We start from the raw sequence: 16,324 nt of genomic DNA on the forward strand, positions 1-16,324 counted from the left end.
ACTTTTTAAACGAAGTTTTCAAACAACCATTTACTATGTGCTGTGTGTAGACCTGGCCTGGCAAAGCTGAGTTTCCGAAAAGCACGCGAGACTCCGTGCGGGTTGAAAGCCGGGCTGTTTTGACCCCTGCCTGTAGTCCTGGCGGTTTCAGACAATTTCCGGGCCAGGCTTTGTCACTGGCTGATGAGTCATTCATTGAAACTTGCTAATAGCCTAGAAAACAGTCGATGGGGGAAACAGTTGAGTGGTGTTATTTGCGAGTTGTTTACACTAGACTGTAGAATAACTCAAGGGCCAACTGGCCTTAAGTGAATTACTGACACAGGCTGCGCTGGGCCGGAGGGAGCTGCAATTAATGCGTTAATCACATGCAGCGCCCCGGAGCCCCGCGTGTTAACACAGGGGATTTAACAGCACTCCACTAAATTGTTGATGAGGCCTGTGGCGGGATAAAAACCCATAGAATACAAATGTGACATCCCATGCCCCTTTATTTGTTAGTCAATAATCTGAATAACCCCAGTTCCACAGCTTCTGTGTTAGATTTGCTGTTCCTTTCTCTCCTCTGCTAATCGCCAGCGAGGCGCGATAGGGTAGAGACTTTAACTTTGATTTGAACCCCTCTCCCCCTCCCCCTAAATAAAAGCACAGGTTTTTATCCACATGCGTATATTGCACAGACATCAAAGGGGAAAAAAAGCCTCATGCATTTCCATTAAAGTCGCGTGGACCAGGGGGAGGCACCAAGCTGGGTGCGGGCTTTTGAGGCGGTGGAAATTGATAAGGTTCATCTGCATACAAAAGGCTGAATGGAGAGGCAGCAGGGTGAGCGAGGTCGGACACCCAGATGGATTTTTTAATTCTGGGGAAAATAACACCACGCTCACAAGTGATAACTGAGCCTTTCTTCCCAACTCAGACCAAAATATGATTTCCATTTGTGCATTGGAGGAGAAGAAAATTATACAGAATTTCATTCTGCAGCATAATAAGGCTTCACACTGAATAATGCTACCATAAGGCAGTGTAATTACTGAGGGCAGAAAATACACTTTCAGTTTATATCTAATCACAATACCACATTGTCTGCTTTGGAAAAAAAAAACTTGGGACGGGGGTGCGGTGTGTTGCAAGACTGTGAGTGGGGCTGTGGGGAGTTTGTGGTCCAGGGCTTATCAGAGTTTCGAGAATGGCGATGGCTTGGGTGACTCGGCTGTCTTATCTAAGACTGGATACATCAGGGGAATATGGCTTCTCTCCTCTGAGGATCTGCAGATGTTTCTGCTCTTGCAAAAAGGACTTGTTCTGCTCTATACTGGCTCATTAAGACCACGGCTGCTGCGCACAATGATCAAATAAAGAACCGAGACTCTTCATGGACAAAAAGAGAAGGAATCAGCCAAATTAATTGTATTGTTTGATTGGCCTGACTATTGAAATGGCTGAAGAGGATTTTTTATATTTTCTTGAGTGTTTGGACTACAAATTGTTCCTTCCATTTTGCTATCTATTTCTTGTCTATTCTAAAATAATGTATGTTTATTATGAAATATTTGCAAACAGAAAAGTCCAGCTATAAAAAAATTCAATTTTTCTACTCCCCACCCCCGAAAAAAAACCCATCTTAACATTTTGATGACTGTTTCTTTGTGGTGTCTTTTCTTTGTTTTATTCCATTTCTTACTGGATATTGGAATGGTGTTGCCACAATGCCAGAAATTGTATGCACAGTAGATATTAAAAACAATTCTGGTTTAGCCCTGGCTGGTGTGGCTGAGTGGACTGAGTCCTGGCCTGCAAATCAAAGGGTTGCTGGTTCGATTCCCAGTCAGGGCACATGCCTGGGTTGTGGGCCAGGTCCCCAGCAGCAGGTGTACGAGAGACATTGATGTTTTTCTCCCTCTCTTTCTCCCTCCCTTCCCCTCTCTCTAAAAATAAATAAGTAGGATCTTTAAGAGAAACAATTCTGGTTTAAAAGCATTATATTTAGAATTACATTTTAGTGTAAGAAGCCTTTAGACTTAATATTGCCTGGCCCGATGGTTCTTGAACACGTACATGAATAGGAATCACCAAGAGGGCTTGTTAAAACAAATTGTCAAACCCCAATCCCAGAGTTTCTAAATTTGTACATCTGGGGTGGGCCCAAGATTCTGAGCGGATAAGTTCCCAGGTGATGCCCATGCTAGTTTAACGACTGCCTTTGAGTGCTGGGGGTGTGATTCAGAAAAGCACAAGAAATGTAAGTTCCCAGGGCATCAGGAGAGATATGCGCAGATTTTGGGTAGGTCTTGAAAACAGTGTTATGTAACTGTTTGTGGAGCAAATTTATTGAATACTTTCACCAGTAGTATAGTAGGCAGCATCATGGTCCCCCAAATATGTTCACATCCTACCCTCCACAACTTGTGGTTGGTAAAAGAGAATTTGAGGTTGCAAATGGAAATAAAGCTGCTTATTAGCTGACCTTGAGATAGGGAAATGATCTTTGATTGTCTGGATGAGCCCAATGTAATCGCAAGGGGACATCCTTATAAATGAAAGAGGAGGTAAGTCAGTCAGTATTGGAGTCAGAGAGAGATTTGAAGGTGATAAGGGTATTGGCTTTAAATATGAAGCAAGGGGCTAAGCAAAAGAATGCAGGTGACCTCTGGAGGCTGGAAAAAGCAAGGAAATGCCATCCATCCTAGAAAGTCCAGAAAGGATGAAGCCCTGCTGACACCTTGATTTTAGCCAGTGAGATTTCTTTAAGACGTCTGACCTTCAGAACTATAAGGCAATAAACTGTGTTATGTTATGCCACTAAGTTTGTAGTAATTTGTTACAGCAGCAATAGGAAACTAGAACAAGTAGCTAGCTAACCACTCATATACATACAATGTACAATGATACATGAGTCCCATTATTATTTCTGGAGCAAATTTTTTCAGCAGTTTGCATTGTTTAGTTTCCCCTAGTACCTAGCCCAGCCATACCTGAGGAATAAATAGTGCTTTATGCAGGTCATAAGGGAGGATCAGAAGGAGGCCAACCCAGAGACCTTCACTGAGACCTGGTGTTCTTGGTGTGGTCCCTGTGTAGGTCCAGTTGATGGGCTCAAAGTCAGAAGGCTCCTCTGTCACCTCCAGGAGCAAGCAAGGTTTCATACACATTTTCTTAATTAAGGGACATAAATGTCAGTGGCAGAAGATTTTGCCTAAATCCTAGTGATCATAGTGCAGATGTTACATTAAGAAAGCTGAGCAGAATATACAATTTGCCCGGGATTTGGGGAGGAATATAGTGTCATTTATTTTGATCTTAGATGCCCCTAGAGACCTTCTCTGACACTGGTTGTAGCAAGTAGACTGAGATCCCACTGATGTATGTTTCTCCCTCTCTGCCAATAAATACCAACCTTGACTACTGTAACTACGTAACAAGTCTTAAAATTGGATATAGCATTAATTCCCACTCCATTCTTATTTATCTATTTAATTCAAAACTGTTTTACCTATTCTAGTTCCTTTTCCATATGAATTTTAGAATAATTTTGACTATATCTACAAAAATCTGGTTGGTATTTTGATGGGAATTACAATAAACTGTATATCATTTGAGCAGGATTGACATCTTTACTGTGTTCAACCTTCTAATCCATGAAGTGGGTCTGTCTCTCCATTTATTTATTTTTTTTTATCAGCAGACAAGCCATCTACATATTTTGTTAGATTTACATTTAAGGATTTCCTTTTATTTTGAGTGATTGTAATGGTATTGTATCTTTAATTGTTTTTAATATATTTTATTGATTGTTATTACAGTTGCCCCATTTGTTTCTTCCCTTTATTCCCCTCTACGTTTTACCTCCCATCCCATCCTCATTCCCCCTCCTTAGTTTATGTCCATGGGTCATATATATATAAGTTCTTTGGCTTCTCCATTTCCCATATTATTCTTAACCTCCCCCTGTCTATTTTGTATTTATTCTTTATGTTTTTTATTCCCTGTACTATTTCCCACATTCTCCCCTCCCAGCCTCCCTGCTGCTAACCCTCCATGTGATCTCTAATTCTGTAAATCTGTTCCTGTTCTAGTTGCTTGCTTTGTTCATTTTTGTTTTTTGCATGTCAGTCATTGATAGTTGTGAATTTGTTGTAATTTTACTGTTTGTATTTTTTATCTTCTTTTTCTTAGATAAGTCCCTTTAACATTTCATATAATAAAGGCTTGGTGATGATGAGCTCCTTTAACTTGACCATATCTGGGAAGCACTTTATCTGCCCGTCTATTCTCAATGATAGCTTTGCTGGATAGAGTCATCTTACATGTAGGTCCTTGCTTTCCATTCCCTTCTTGCCTGCAAAGTTTCTTTTGATAAATTGGCCGATAGCTTTATGGGAACTCCTTTGTAGGTAACTGTCTCCTTTTCACTTGCTACTTTTAAGGTTCTCTTTATCTTTAATATTGGGTAATGTGATTATGATGTGTCTTGGTGTGTGCTTCCTTGGATCCAACTTCTTTGGGGCTCTGAGCTTCCTGGACTTCCTGGAAGTCTATTTCCTTTGCCAGATTGGGGAAGTTCTCCTTCATTATTTGTTCAAATAAGTTTTTAATTTCTTTTTCTTCCTCTTCTCCTTCTGGCACCCCTATGATTCAGGTGTTGGGACGTTTAAAGTTGTGAAAGGTTTTTAAGCCTCTCCTCATTTTTTTGAGTTCTTGTTTCTTCATTGTGTTCTGGTTGAAAGTTTTTTTTCTTCCTTCTGGTCCACTCCATTGGTTTGAGTCCCAGTTTCCTTCCCATCACTATTTGTTCCCTGTACATTTTCCTTTATTTCACTTTTCATAGCCTTCACCTTTTCTCCTATTTTGCAATCATATTCAACCATTTCTGTGAGCATCCTTATTAACAGAGTTTTGAACTCTGCATCTGATATATTGGCTATCTCTTCATTGCTTAGTTGTATTTTTTTTCTGGAGCTTTGATCTGTTCTTACATTTGGGCCAAGTTTTTTTTTGTCTCAGCACACCTGTTACATATGTGGGGCGGAGCCTTAGGTAATTGCCAGGGCAGGGCAACCCAGGTTTCTGTGTTGTGGGGGAGGGGTCCAAGAAGAAACAATGCTGCTTGCTCAGCTCTCGGTAGTCTTTCAGTTACTTCCTCCTCTACCCACAAGCAAAGTGGGCCCTCTGGTGCTGATTCCTGGGAGAGTGGTTTTGTGTACATTCTAGGACCCTGTGCATCTCTCCAATAAACTCTCTTACGAGGCTGGAGTTTTTCCTGCTGCCTCAATCCCCACAGATTTTTTTCATTCAGAGGTTTTGAGGCTTTGTTTCCCTGTGCTGAAACCCTGGGTTGCATGGTCTATCTCACTCCCTGTGTTTCCCCCGCTTTGTTTATATCTGCACACAAATGTGGAACCACCCACTCTGCCAGGAGCAGCCTTGCCCACCTGGCTCTTCAGCTGCCGCCTTGCCACGCATTTTCTCCATTCCAGCTGCCAGTCTTTGCTCCTCCTACTGATATGGATGAATGTTTCTTTAACTCCTTTGTTGTCAATTTATATATACAACAGACTGGCGGGGGAGCTGAATGACATAAAAGACCCTCCTTTTTCTCCAGGGGTTCCTCCCCTGTACTAGGTTCTCTTTGCCTGCCATCAGAGGAAAAACATCTCTCAATGCCAGAGATTGGTGAAAAGGAAAGGAATTATTACTTATTTAAAAGTTATACACACTCAAGTTCTTTAGAATACCCACAAATGTACACAGTTCTTCCTTCTACTTCTGCCCAGTTTGGGGTACTATATCTCAGGAAAGAAGCAGAAGTCCGTGATTGGGGCTCCTGGTACTATCCTCATGGCAAAAAGGGAGCACTTCCAAAGCCATGTGGTCTGGACTCTCACCCAAGTTGAGTGGCCCCCCTCTCTTGCTGCAGCCACGTGATCCTGTCCTCTGCCAAAGCTGCATGGTGATTCTCCTGAAAAGATGCCACATGGCAGTCATGCCTGGGTTTAAATCCCAGAGCCAATCTTCCCCTGCAGCCTCATTTCTGACTCCTCCCACAATTGGCCACAGCTGACAGCATTCCAGGCAGGTGTGGCCCTGTGGTGTGGAGTCAATCATCTCCAAGCTCTTCTGGACCCCATTACAAATCCCTATTTAGGGCCCCCCTCTTGGCTGCACACTGTTACAGTCAAAATTCCATACTGTTCAATTTTCTGGCAGTTCTGATTATTTTTTTATTTTAAATTTGTTGTTGTCCTTCTTTTGGTTGTGCAAGGAGCAAACTGTATCTACCTATAGCCTCTATCTTGGCTGGAAGTCTCTGTACCTTTAATTTTGATTTCTACATATTCATTGCTAGTACATGAAAATACAATTGATTTTTTATCCTGCAATCTTCCTGAACTCACTAGATCTTATTAGATCTAGTTTTCTTGGTAGACTGTGTGTGTGTGTGTGTGTGTGTGTGTGATTTTCTATGTAGATTTCTATTTATGTCACCTGCATGCAGGGAGTTGTATTTGTTTATTTACTGTTCTTGCTTTATTGCCCTGGGTAGGCATTCCACACTGAACAGCAGTGGTGAGAACAGGTATCCTTGCCTTGTTTCTGACTTGGGGGAAAATCCTCCAGTCATTCATCATTAAGTATGAAAACAGTGGTAGGTTTTTTTGTAGGTGCTCTTGATCTTTTGGCCAGAGAGAGTGGGCTTTTATTGCCATCATTTTTTGCCTGTGCCCATTAGCATTTCCACATTGTTGGTTTCTCTAATACCCAATGGGAAATATGCAGCAAAAGGAAAACCCAAGGAACTTACCACCTCAGGTGTCAAGGTCTCTAGCCAATTTTCTTTCTTCTCTGCTCTGTTCAGTCTACTTAAGGTTGTTTGACATACTCTCCAGGGTGTTTGGCTATACTTAGTGGGGTGAATAGAGAGAAGTACATCCACTTCATCTTTCCAGAAGCAGAAGTCTTGGTGCACTCGTATAGTAGTCATGGTCAGATAATTCCACCTCTGTATCATCTTAGCATTGGTGTCTTGATTTTCTTTTTCCTTGTGAGTTAAGATTTTCTTGGTCTTTCTCATATATTCTGGACACTTTAATATTATGTTTTGAGATCCTGCATTTTGTGTAAATCATATGGAGAATGTTGTTATTATTGTCGTAACTGGTATTTGACCCTGTTAAGTTGAGGCCAGAACTTCAGATCTGTGTTCTACGTGTATGATTTCAATGTCAGTTCCATTTACAAAGCCTTTGCTGCTGTGCTCTTCTGATCTGCTCTGTTTGTGCCACGCAGCAGCCAGTCTAGGGGTCTAGGTGGTGATCTACCCTATAACTCAGTTGTCAAAGTCTAGCAACGCTTTTTAGGGTTAAATCAGTACACGCACCACTCGTGGGTAAGCCCAGGATTTTATTAAAAATTTGAAGAAGTCGGTTTCCTGAGATCTCCCCTCTCTGTGATCTCTCTTTTTAGTAAATGTAGAAAACTCTTCCTTAGGTACAAACCCTATGGGCAATGAACATTTGGTTATTGAAGAAAATTAAGTTTTGGACATTTGGTAGCAAAACTGAAAAAAATACTATTATTATTATTTTTTAAAAAAGATTTTATTTATCTTTAGAGGGGAAGGAGAAGGAGAGAAACATCAATGTATGGTTGCCTTTTGTGGGTCCCCTGCTGGGAGTTGGCCTGCAGGGAACCAGCCTGCAACCCAGGCATGTGCCCTGACTGGGAATCGAACCGCGATCCTCTGGTTCGCAGGCCCGTGCTCAATCCACTGAGCTACACCAGCCAGGGCTAAAAAAAATACTATTATTTTTTAATCCTCACTCAAGGATATGTTTACTGAGTTTAGAGATAGAGGAAGAGGGAGAGAAGGAAGCATCAATTTGTTGCTTCCTGGACACACTGCAACTGGGGATTGAATCCATATCCTAAGTATGAGCCCACATTGGGAATCAAACTCGTGATATTTTGATGTACTGAAAGATGCTCCAACCAACGGAACCACCCAGCCAGAGCTAGTTTTTTTTTTTATTACCAAAGAAAATCAGGTGAAAACAAGAAGATTTGTTTTGTTTTGTTTTCTGGTATTTTATTTTATATTACGAACTGGGCAATAAATAGAAAAATGTTTCAGATTACATAGACAATTACGTTTGTAGTGTAGAAACCATTTTAAGTTTATGTCTATGATGAAAATTTTATTAATTAGAAATATGTTCATCTGCAAATATAGAAAAGCTCATTACTGTGGCTAAAATAAAAAATAACTTTAATCTCATCTAACATTAAATCTGGAGGTGGGTGGCTATTAGCATTTTCATACTGCTAAATAATCCCATTGGGAATATATCCAAACCTTCCTATTTTTAGTGGGTTGACTTTTATCTCCATGTGTATTACCTCCTGGTATAAGGTGGTTGCTGAAGATTAAGAGGACTAGTTTGTCTTCAGGGCAGGAAGAAGGGAAAAGGACAAAGAAAAGCACCATCTGTATCAGAAGCCCCTTTCCTTCTTAAAAAAGAAATCAGAATTCAAAAGCTTCAAAAAAACCCTATAGGAGACTTTATTGTCATTCACCAGAATTATGTTACATGGTTACTCCTACATAATGAGGGAGATTGAGAAAGTGAGTGTTTCACTTGGGACTGGAAATAAGGGCTACCCCAAACCAAGATGAGCTTTGTCAGCAAGCAATAAAAAGGGGATAAGTATTTAGAAAGCAAATAAATGTCTGGAGTAGAGTAGGCATTCTATTTTTTTAAATTTTTTTCTGCTACTTCTCTGAAAAGTTCTTCTTCATTTCTAATTTATTATTTTCCACCAAATTTTTAAAAATTAAGTTTCATTAAAACAATCTTAGTCCATCTAATTTTTTCATTTCATACTCTACTTATGCTATGGAATTCACTCCCATAATCTTAATTATCCTCTAACTTAATGACACCCAAATTTATGTCTTCACCCAAGAACTCCCTTATGAGTCCCAGAATTTTAAAATATTATTAAAAATGATTGAATAGGGCTGGGTGGCATGGTAAGCCATGTCAGTCAATTTCTGCAGGAGCCAGTAGAGTCCTGAGCACTCCAGTCATGCCACTTGGAAAAGGGAGAAAAAAATCCATGAGTCTTTGAATGGCCACTCCTCACTACTTGGAAAAGAAACTTCTGGAGAAACACTTTTTGCTATAGCTTTTATGGCCAATTATTTCTTCGGGTGTTAAAATGAAATTCTGGAAAATAAAAATGTTCACAGTGTCTGAGACTAAAAAATAGAAACAGGTTCCTCTAAAACTGTGACATGGACCATTTGCATTCACAAGTCTGGGCAAACATAAATCTTACTTTTCAATGAGAATGGGCAAACCAATGTTACCAGAGTTATGAAAAGACTATAGGTACAAGAAAAGAGGGCCACAGCACAGGTATAATTGATATTTACTAGTACCAAGACATAAGAGTAAATATAAGAAAATCTTTATTTCAAATTGCAATGAGATCAGAGAGAGCATTCTGTTTATTAAAAAAGGGAATAATATCAAGTCTTTCTCATTATTGAAATCCAAAAGTTCTGATCGTATTTTAAAATATCAAGAATAAAAATCTATTCTCTAACATAGAGTGGGAAAAGGAGTGCATAAAAAGGAAAATAAAATCTTATTATCATTGGGCTTTTAATCTGAAAGACTAAGTGCCAGAAAATGATAGAGCAATATCTAAAAAGATTTGAGAGAGTTTGTAACTCAAGGGTTTTCCATACCCCTCAAATAAGAAAGCAACAGAAAAGGATTCTTAGACCAATTCATGAAGATTCTCAAACCAGACATTTAGGTGGCCTGAAAAGAAACGTTGCCAAGGAATGAGAAGTGATTCAAAATCAAGATCTCAAGTATGGGGAAACGTTTACCCATTTACCAAACATTTTTTGGTAGCACAAATCGAGATAGTGATTTATATTCTTTCCCTGCCCCATCTCCATTCCAAACAGGTATCCATAATATTTAAATTTTCTTGCCTTAGGATTTTTCAAGTATTTTCTAACTTTTCTAAAGTTAGTGTAGTGTGTCAGTTCTGTGTAGTGTATTTAGGAATTAGAAACAATGAGACTATTGAAAATTAAAATCTATGGGACATGGCCAAATGTGAACCTAAGGCAACTCCACAGACCTAAGGAGGACTAGAGATGCTTTAGAGCATGAGAAAATTTGAAAATAATACTAGTTTTAATCCTAGAAATTAGAAAATCACTGAAAAATTAATTGGATGACAGAAAAATGAGGGCAGAATTAGCAAGAAATTTTAAAATGCAATAATTAAAACTAGGAAAAGGTAGAAATTAGTTTTACTCAAAATATTAGTTTATATAAACTCTACCAATTCTAAAAATTTAACCAGATTTAGAAATTTGTGATTGTATTATAGAGAAAAAAGCGAGTTCCGACAAACACAATGTTAGGGAATATCGCCATGGAAAAGGATGAGTTTTTTGTTTTTAATAAAAATTTATTTATTTATTTATTTTTACAGAGATGGGAAGAGAGGGAAAAAGAGAGGGAGAGAAACATCAATGTGTATTTCCCTACTTGGGACCTGTTCCACAACCCAGGTGTGTGACTGGGAATCAGCCTCTGACCCTTTAGTTCGCAGGCTGGCACTCAGTCCACTGAGCCACACCAGCCTGGGCCAGATTTTAAAGAAATTCCCCGTACAACTTAACCCTAAAAAGTATTCTGGATAAAATCAATGAAGCCCTGGCTGGTGTAGCTCAGTGGATTGAGCGCGGGCCTGCGACTCAGACGATCGCGGTTCAATTCCCAGTCAGGGCACATGCCTGGGTTGCAGGCCAGTTCCCTGCAGGCCAACTCCCAGCAGGAGACGCACGAAAGGCAACCATACATTGATGTTTCTCTCCCTCTCTCCTTCCCTTCCCCTCTAAAGATAAATAAATAAAATCTTTAAAAAAAATCAATGATTTTTGGGGGAAATGTTAAAGAATAACAAAATTGACTAAAAAAGGTGAAAACCTGAGTGCAAAAATAACTATGAAATAAATAATAATAATAATTTTTTAAAAATCACAGAATTATTCACAATAAGCATGCTAGGCCCAGATGATTTTTAAAGAAAACTTCAGCTCACTTGCAAGAAACATATATTACATTCTATGCTGTTTAAAATGCCCCAACAAAGAAAAAAGTTTCCAATTCATTTTACAAGATTAACATGAACTCAATGACAATGCCTAATGCTAAAATTGTCATACATACATACAAAAACTATGGAACAAGAGTAGTTAACAATGTATAAACAAACCACTGGCCGGATAAATTTAGGAATGTATTAAAAGGGCCATACACCTTGTATTAGATTTCTCCAACGAAACAGAACCAATAGGACACATTCACACACGCACACACACACACACACACACAGATTTATCACAAGACATTGGCTTATGTAATCATGTAGGACAACAAATCCAAAACACTGTAATTGGCAAATTAGAGACCCATGAGAGCTGATGGTGTGGTTCTAGTCTGAGTCTAAAGGCCTGACTGAGAACCAGGAAAAACAATAGTATCAATGCCAGTCTAAAGGCCAGCAAGCTTGAGACCCAAGAAAAGTCAATATTTCAGTTGGAGCCCAATGGCAGGAAAGAATGGATGTCCCAGCTCAAGGCAGTCAGGCAGGAAGAGGTCTGTGTTGGCTCAGTCTGCCATAACAAAATACCGTAGACTGGGTGACTCAAATGGCAGAAATTTATTTTCTCCCAGTTCTAGAGTCTCGGAGTTCAAGATCAAGGTGCTTGCATGGTCTGTTTCTGGTGAGAGCTCTCTTTCTCTCATAGATGGCCACCATCTTGCTGTGTCCTCACAAGGCAGGGAGAGACAGAGAGCAAGCTTTCTGGAATTTTTTCTTATAAGGACACTACTCCCACTAAAACTCATCCTCATGATCACATCTAAATCTAATCAGCTCCCAGAGTGCCCCCTCTCATTTCCAAATGCCATCACAGTGAAAGTTAGGGCTTCAGCAGATACATTTGAAAAGGGTGTAACTCGGTCCATAGCACACTTTAACCAAGTAGGATTAATACTAAGAGTGTAAAGTTGTTTCAATAGTTGGAATATTTCTATTGAGTTCATTAAATTAAAAAGTTAAAGTAGATCATCTCAATTAATACAGAAGACATGTTAAACTTCTACATCTCTCTCTTCTGAAAGATGATAGAAAGTCTGAAACCAAAAACACTGGTTATCTTAAGAGTACAATACTACAGACAAAGAATAATGACAAGGAATCACTGTCATTGCTGTTATTCAGTTTTTTTAATGTTCTAGCCATAGTAATAAGGAAAAAATAGTGATAAGAAATACAAAATTATCATTATTTGAAGATTATGTAATTATCTAACAGGAAAGCACTACAGATTCAACTAAAATAATGAGTTTATTTAGTGACCAGTATACGGATAAATGGAAACACAACTCAATAGCTTTCCTACACTAATGGTAACCAGAACATATGCATAAAAAGAATTCAATTTGCAATACAGCAAAAATATAAAAACACCTGGGAATAAACGTACAAGGGAGTGTGCAAGATGTACATCAGAACACTTCGGAACTACTGAGGGAATAGAAAGAGATGGTATTTTCAGAAGGAAAGATGCAACACAGGAACTTTGAGTTACATGTAGAAGATGTTCTCTAGGATAACACATTTTACAGCAAACTGTCTTTGCAGCTTTTAATATCTCTCCCCCTTGGCATTCATTCTGAAATTTACAAGAAAATATCTAGGTAAGATTCTACCTTTCACTTATCTGGCTCAGCACTGGGTAAGCTCTTTCAATTTAAAGATTTTTTGTCTATGCAGCTTTTAGAAATTTTATTGTTTGATAAATTTCTCTCCTCTGTTTTCATTATTAGGGACTCTTATTATTTGGTTGCTGAATCACCTGGATTAATGTTTTATGTTTTACCAGTTATAAAATCAATACAATATATAAATCACCCAGGAATAAATTTAGCAAAAGATGTATATAAGATATTAACATTGGGGAAACTTTGTAAGGGCAAACCCAGACCTTTTGTATTAACTTTGTTACTTTTCTGTAAATTTTAAATTATTCCAAAATAAAAAGCCTACTGAAAAAAACTGTAAAAGAAGTTTATGTAGAAAACATGACACTTTATTGAAAGACATTAAAGAAACAAAGTTTCTTTTTGAGATACATCTCCCTTTTTGAGGGAGGGATATATCATCTTTATGAATTGGAGGATCTAATAATGTAAAGATGTCCATTTCCCCCAATATTTTTATAGGTTCAGTATGTTTCAATAAAACTCCCAACAGAAATTTAAAATAGAATTTGAAAACTTATGCTTAACTTTATGTAGATAAACAAAGCCCCAGGAATAGCCAAGACACTCTCAGGGGTGTCCAACATTTTGGCGCCTCTGCTCCACACTGGGAGAAGAAAAGTTGTCTTGGGCCACACATTAAATACATTGCAACATGTCACCACAAAACATCTCATAATGTTTTAAGTAAATTTACAATTTTGAGTTGGGCCACTTTCATAACCACCCTGGACTGCATGTGACCTGTGGGCTGCAGGTTGGACACCTCTGTGAGGGGAGACTTGCTTTTCTGATATCAGGAATTATTATAAAAGTATTAATGTATCTACAATTGAGAGAGTGTGGTCTTGGCCCTGACAGTGTAGTTCAGATGGTTGGAGCATCGTCCTGTGGACTGAAAGGTCCAGATTGGATCCCTGATCTGGGCATATGGGAAGTCAGCTGATTGATGCTTCTCTCTCATGTTGATGTCTCTCTCTTTCTCTCCCTCCCTTCCTCCCTCCCTCTCCAAAAACAATGGAAAGGCATTCTTGGGTGAGGAAAACAAGAAGTGTGGCATTGGTTCAAGGATAGCAAAATAGGTAAATGGACCAGAACACAGGGCAGAGAACTAGACACTTCATTATATGGAAACTTGATATTGACCCATTGTAATAAGTTGACTAGTACCCTCTTCAAAATATTTATCTACCTGGAATCTCAGAATGTGACCTTATTTGGAAATATAGTTTTTGAAGATGTAATTAGTTAAGGATCTAAAGATGAAACTATTCTGAAATTAGGGTGGACATTAAATCTAATACTGGTGTCCTTACAAGAAGAGGAGAGGACACAGATACGAAGGAGAGGGTGATGTGAGGATGAAGGCAGATGTTGGAGTCATGCATGTACAAGCCAAGAACATCAAAGATTGGGCAGCCATCAGAAGCTGGAAGAGAGGCAAAGGACCATTTGTCTCTCAGAGATTCCAGAAGGGACCAACTCTGTCAAAACCTTGATTTCAAACTTTTAGCCTCCAGACTGAGACAACACAGTTCTGTTGTTGTTGTTTTTATTGAGTTTATCTTTTAACTTTATGATAAAGACATCTGAATTAATTTTCAAGGAATACTAATGACATGGTATATTAAAGTATCTGACATGAAAGAGAGGTTCACAACAAGCTACCACAATAAAATACCACAGACTCTGGTTTTAAAAACAGAAAGTTACTTTTGCACATTTCTGTTGTTTTAAGCTACCAATTTTGTGGTGATAAGTTACAGCTCTTAAGAATCTAATACACTCATATTGCAAATCAGTGGAGAAGTATTTGATAAACTATGTTGAGATTATATAATAAAAATATGAAGAAATGGAATTAGACTTCTAAATTATATTATATATACATATATATATTAAATTTCTGATAGATTAAATTTAACTGTAGTGGCAAAACTTTAAAACTTTTATCAGAAAGGCAAGATACTTTTTAACCTCAAGATAGAGAAAATGCTAATTAAAAAGTTGATCATTTTCAATTTGAGATTCTCTGTTCATCAAAATGCACTATCAATAAAGTGAAAAGATTAGCCCCAAACTTGGAAAAGATATTCACACAGTACATTATTGACAAAGTGTCATTTTCTGGAATATATAAAGAACTCTTACAAATCAATAAGATTAGTAAGCCAAAACCCAGTAGAAAAGTGAGCAAATCACATAAGCAGGATTTTACAGAACAGGAGACATAAATGATAAATACACTAAAATATACTGAACTTCACCTGAAAATATAGAAATGCAAATTCAGATCATGAAGTATTATTTTAACCTCATTGAAGAGGAAAAATTAGGAAGTGTAGCAATATCAACCTAGCTGTATATCTATCTATTGCTCTCTATTAATCTATAGATATGATGTCACCTTTATAAGGTTCAAAAACAAGTAAAACTACTGTTTAAGGAGACATTCTTATGCGCAAAAGTAAAATTTCAAAAAGAAGATCATAATGAACACAAAATTCACAATTGCACTTATCTCTGGTTGAGGGTCATGGAAGGGAACATGGAGAAGTAAGTAGATTGACGATGCTCTGGTTTTTTTTTTCAGCTTTAATGAGAAATAATTGACATACATCACTGTATAAGTTTAAGGTATACAGCATAATGGTTTGGTTACATGTATTATGAAATCACACTAGGTTTAGCTAACACCCATTATCTCATATAGATACAATAAAGGTAAAAGAAAGAAAAAAAAGAAAAGATTTTTTGCTGTGATGAGAACTCGGGACTTACTTTCTTAACAACCTTCCTATATATCATAGAAGAGTTTTAACTAGTCATCATGTTGTACATTACATACCTAGCACTCATTTATCTTACAACTGGAAGGNAATGGTTTGATTACATGTATTATGAAATCACACTAGGTTTAGCTAACACCCATTATCTCATATAGATACAATAAAAGTAAAAGAAAGAAAAAAAAGAAAAGATTTTTTGCTGTGATGAGAACTCGGGACTTACTTTCTTAACAACCTTCCTATATATCATAGAAGAGTTTTAACTAGTCATCATGTTGTACATTACATACCTAGCACTCATTTATCTTACAACTGGAAGGTTGTACATTCTGATTGCCTTCCTTCAATTGGCCCTCTCCCACTCTTCACTTCAGGTACTCACAAGCCTGTTCTCTTTTTCTATGAGGTGTTTTTTTAAAAGATTTTCTGTCTGACTGCTTTCATTTAGCATAATGCCTTCAAGATGCACCCATTTGTCACAAATGGTAGGATTTCCTCAGTTTTTAATGGTTATGTTATATATATATACTTACAATTTCTTTATCCATCCATTCATTGATAGACACTAGATTGCTTCCATATCTTGGCTATTGGAAATACTGCTATAAATACAGAGGTGCAGATACCTTTTCGAGTTACCGTTTTCATTTCCTTTGGATATATTCCCAGAAGTGG

Source organism: Sturnira hondurensis, unplaced genomic scaffold (genome assembly GCF_014824575.4).
Source record: "Sturnira hondurensis isolate 20B ecotype Veracruz unplaced genomic scaffold, ASM1482457v3 Scaffold0013299, whole genome shotgun sequence".
Taxonomy (NCBI): Eukaryota; Metazoa; Chordata; class Mammalia; order Chiroptera; family Phyllostomidae; genus Sturnira; species Sturnira hondurensis.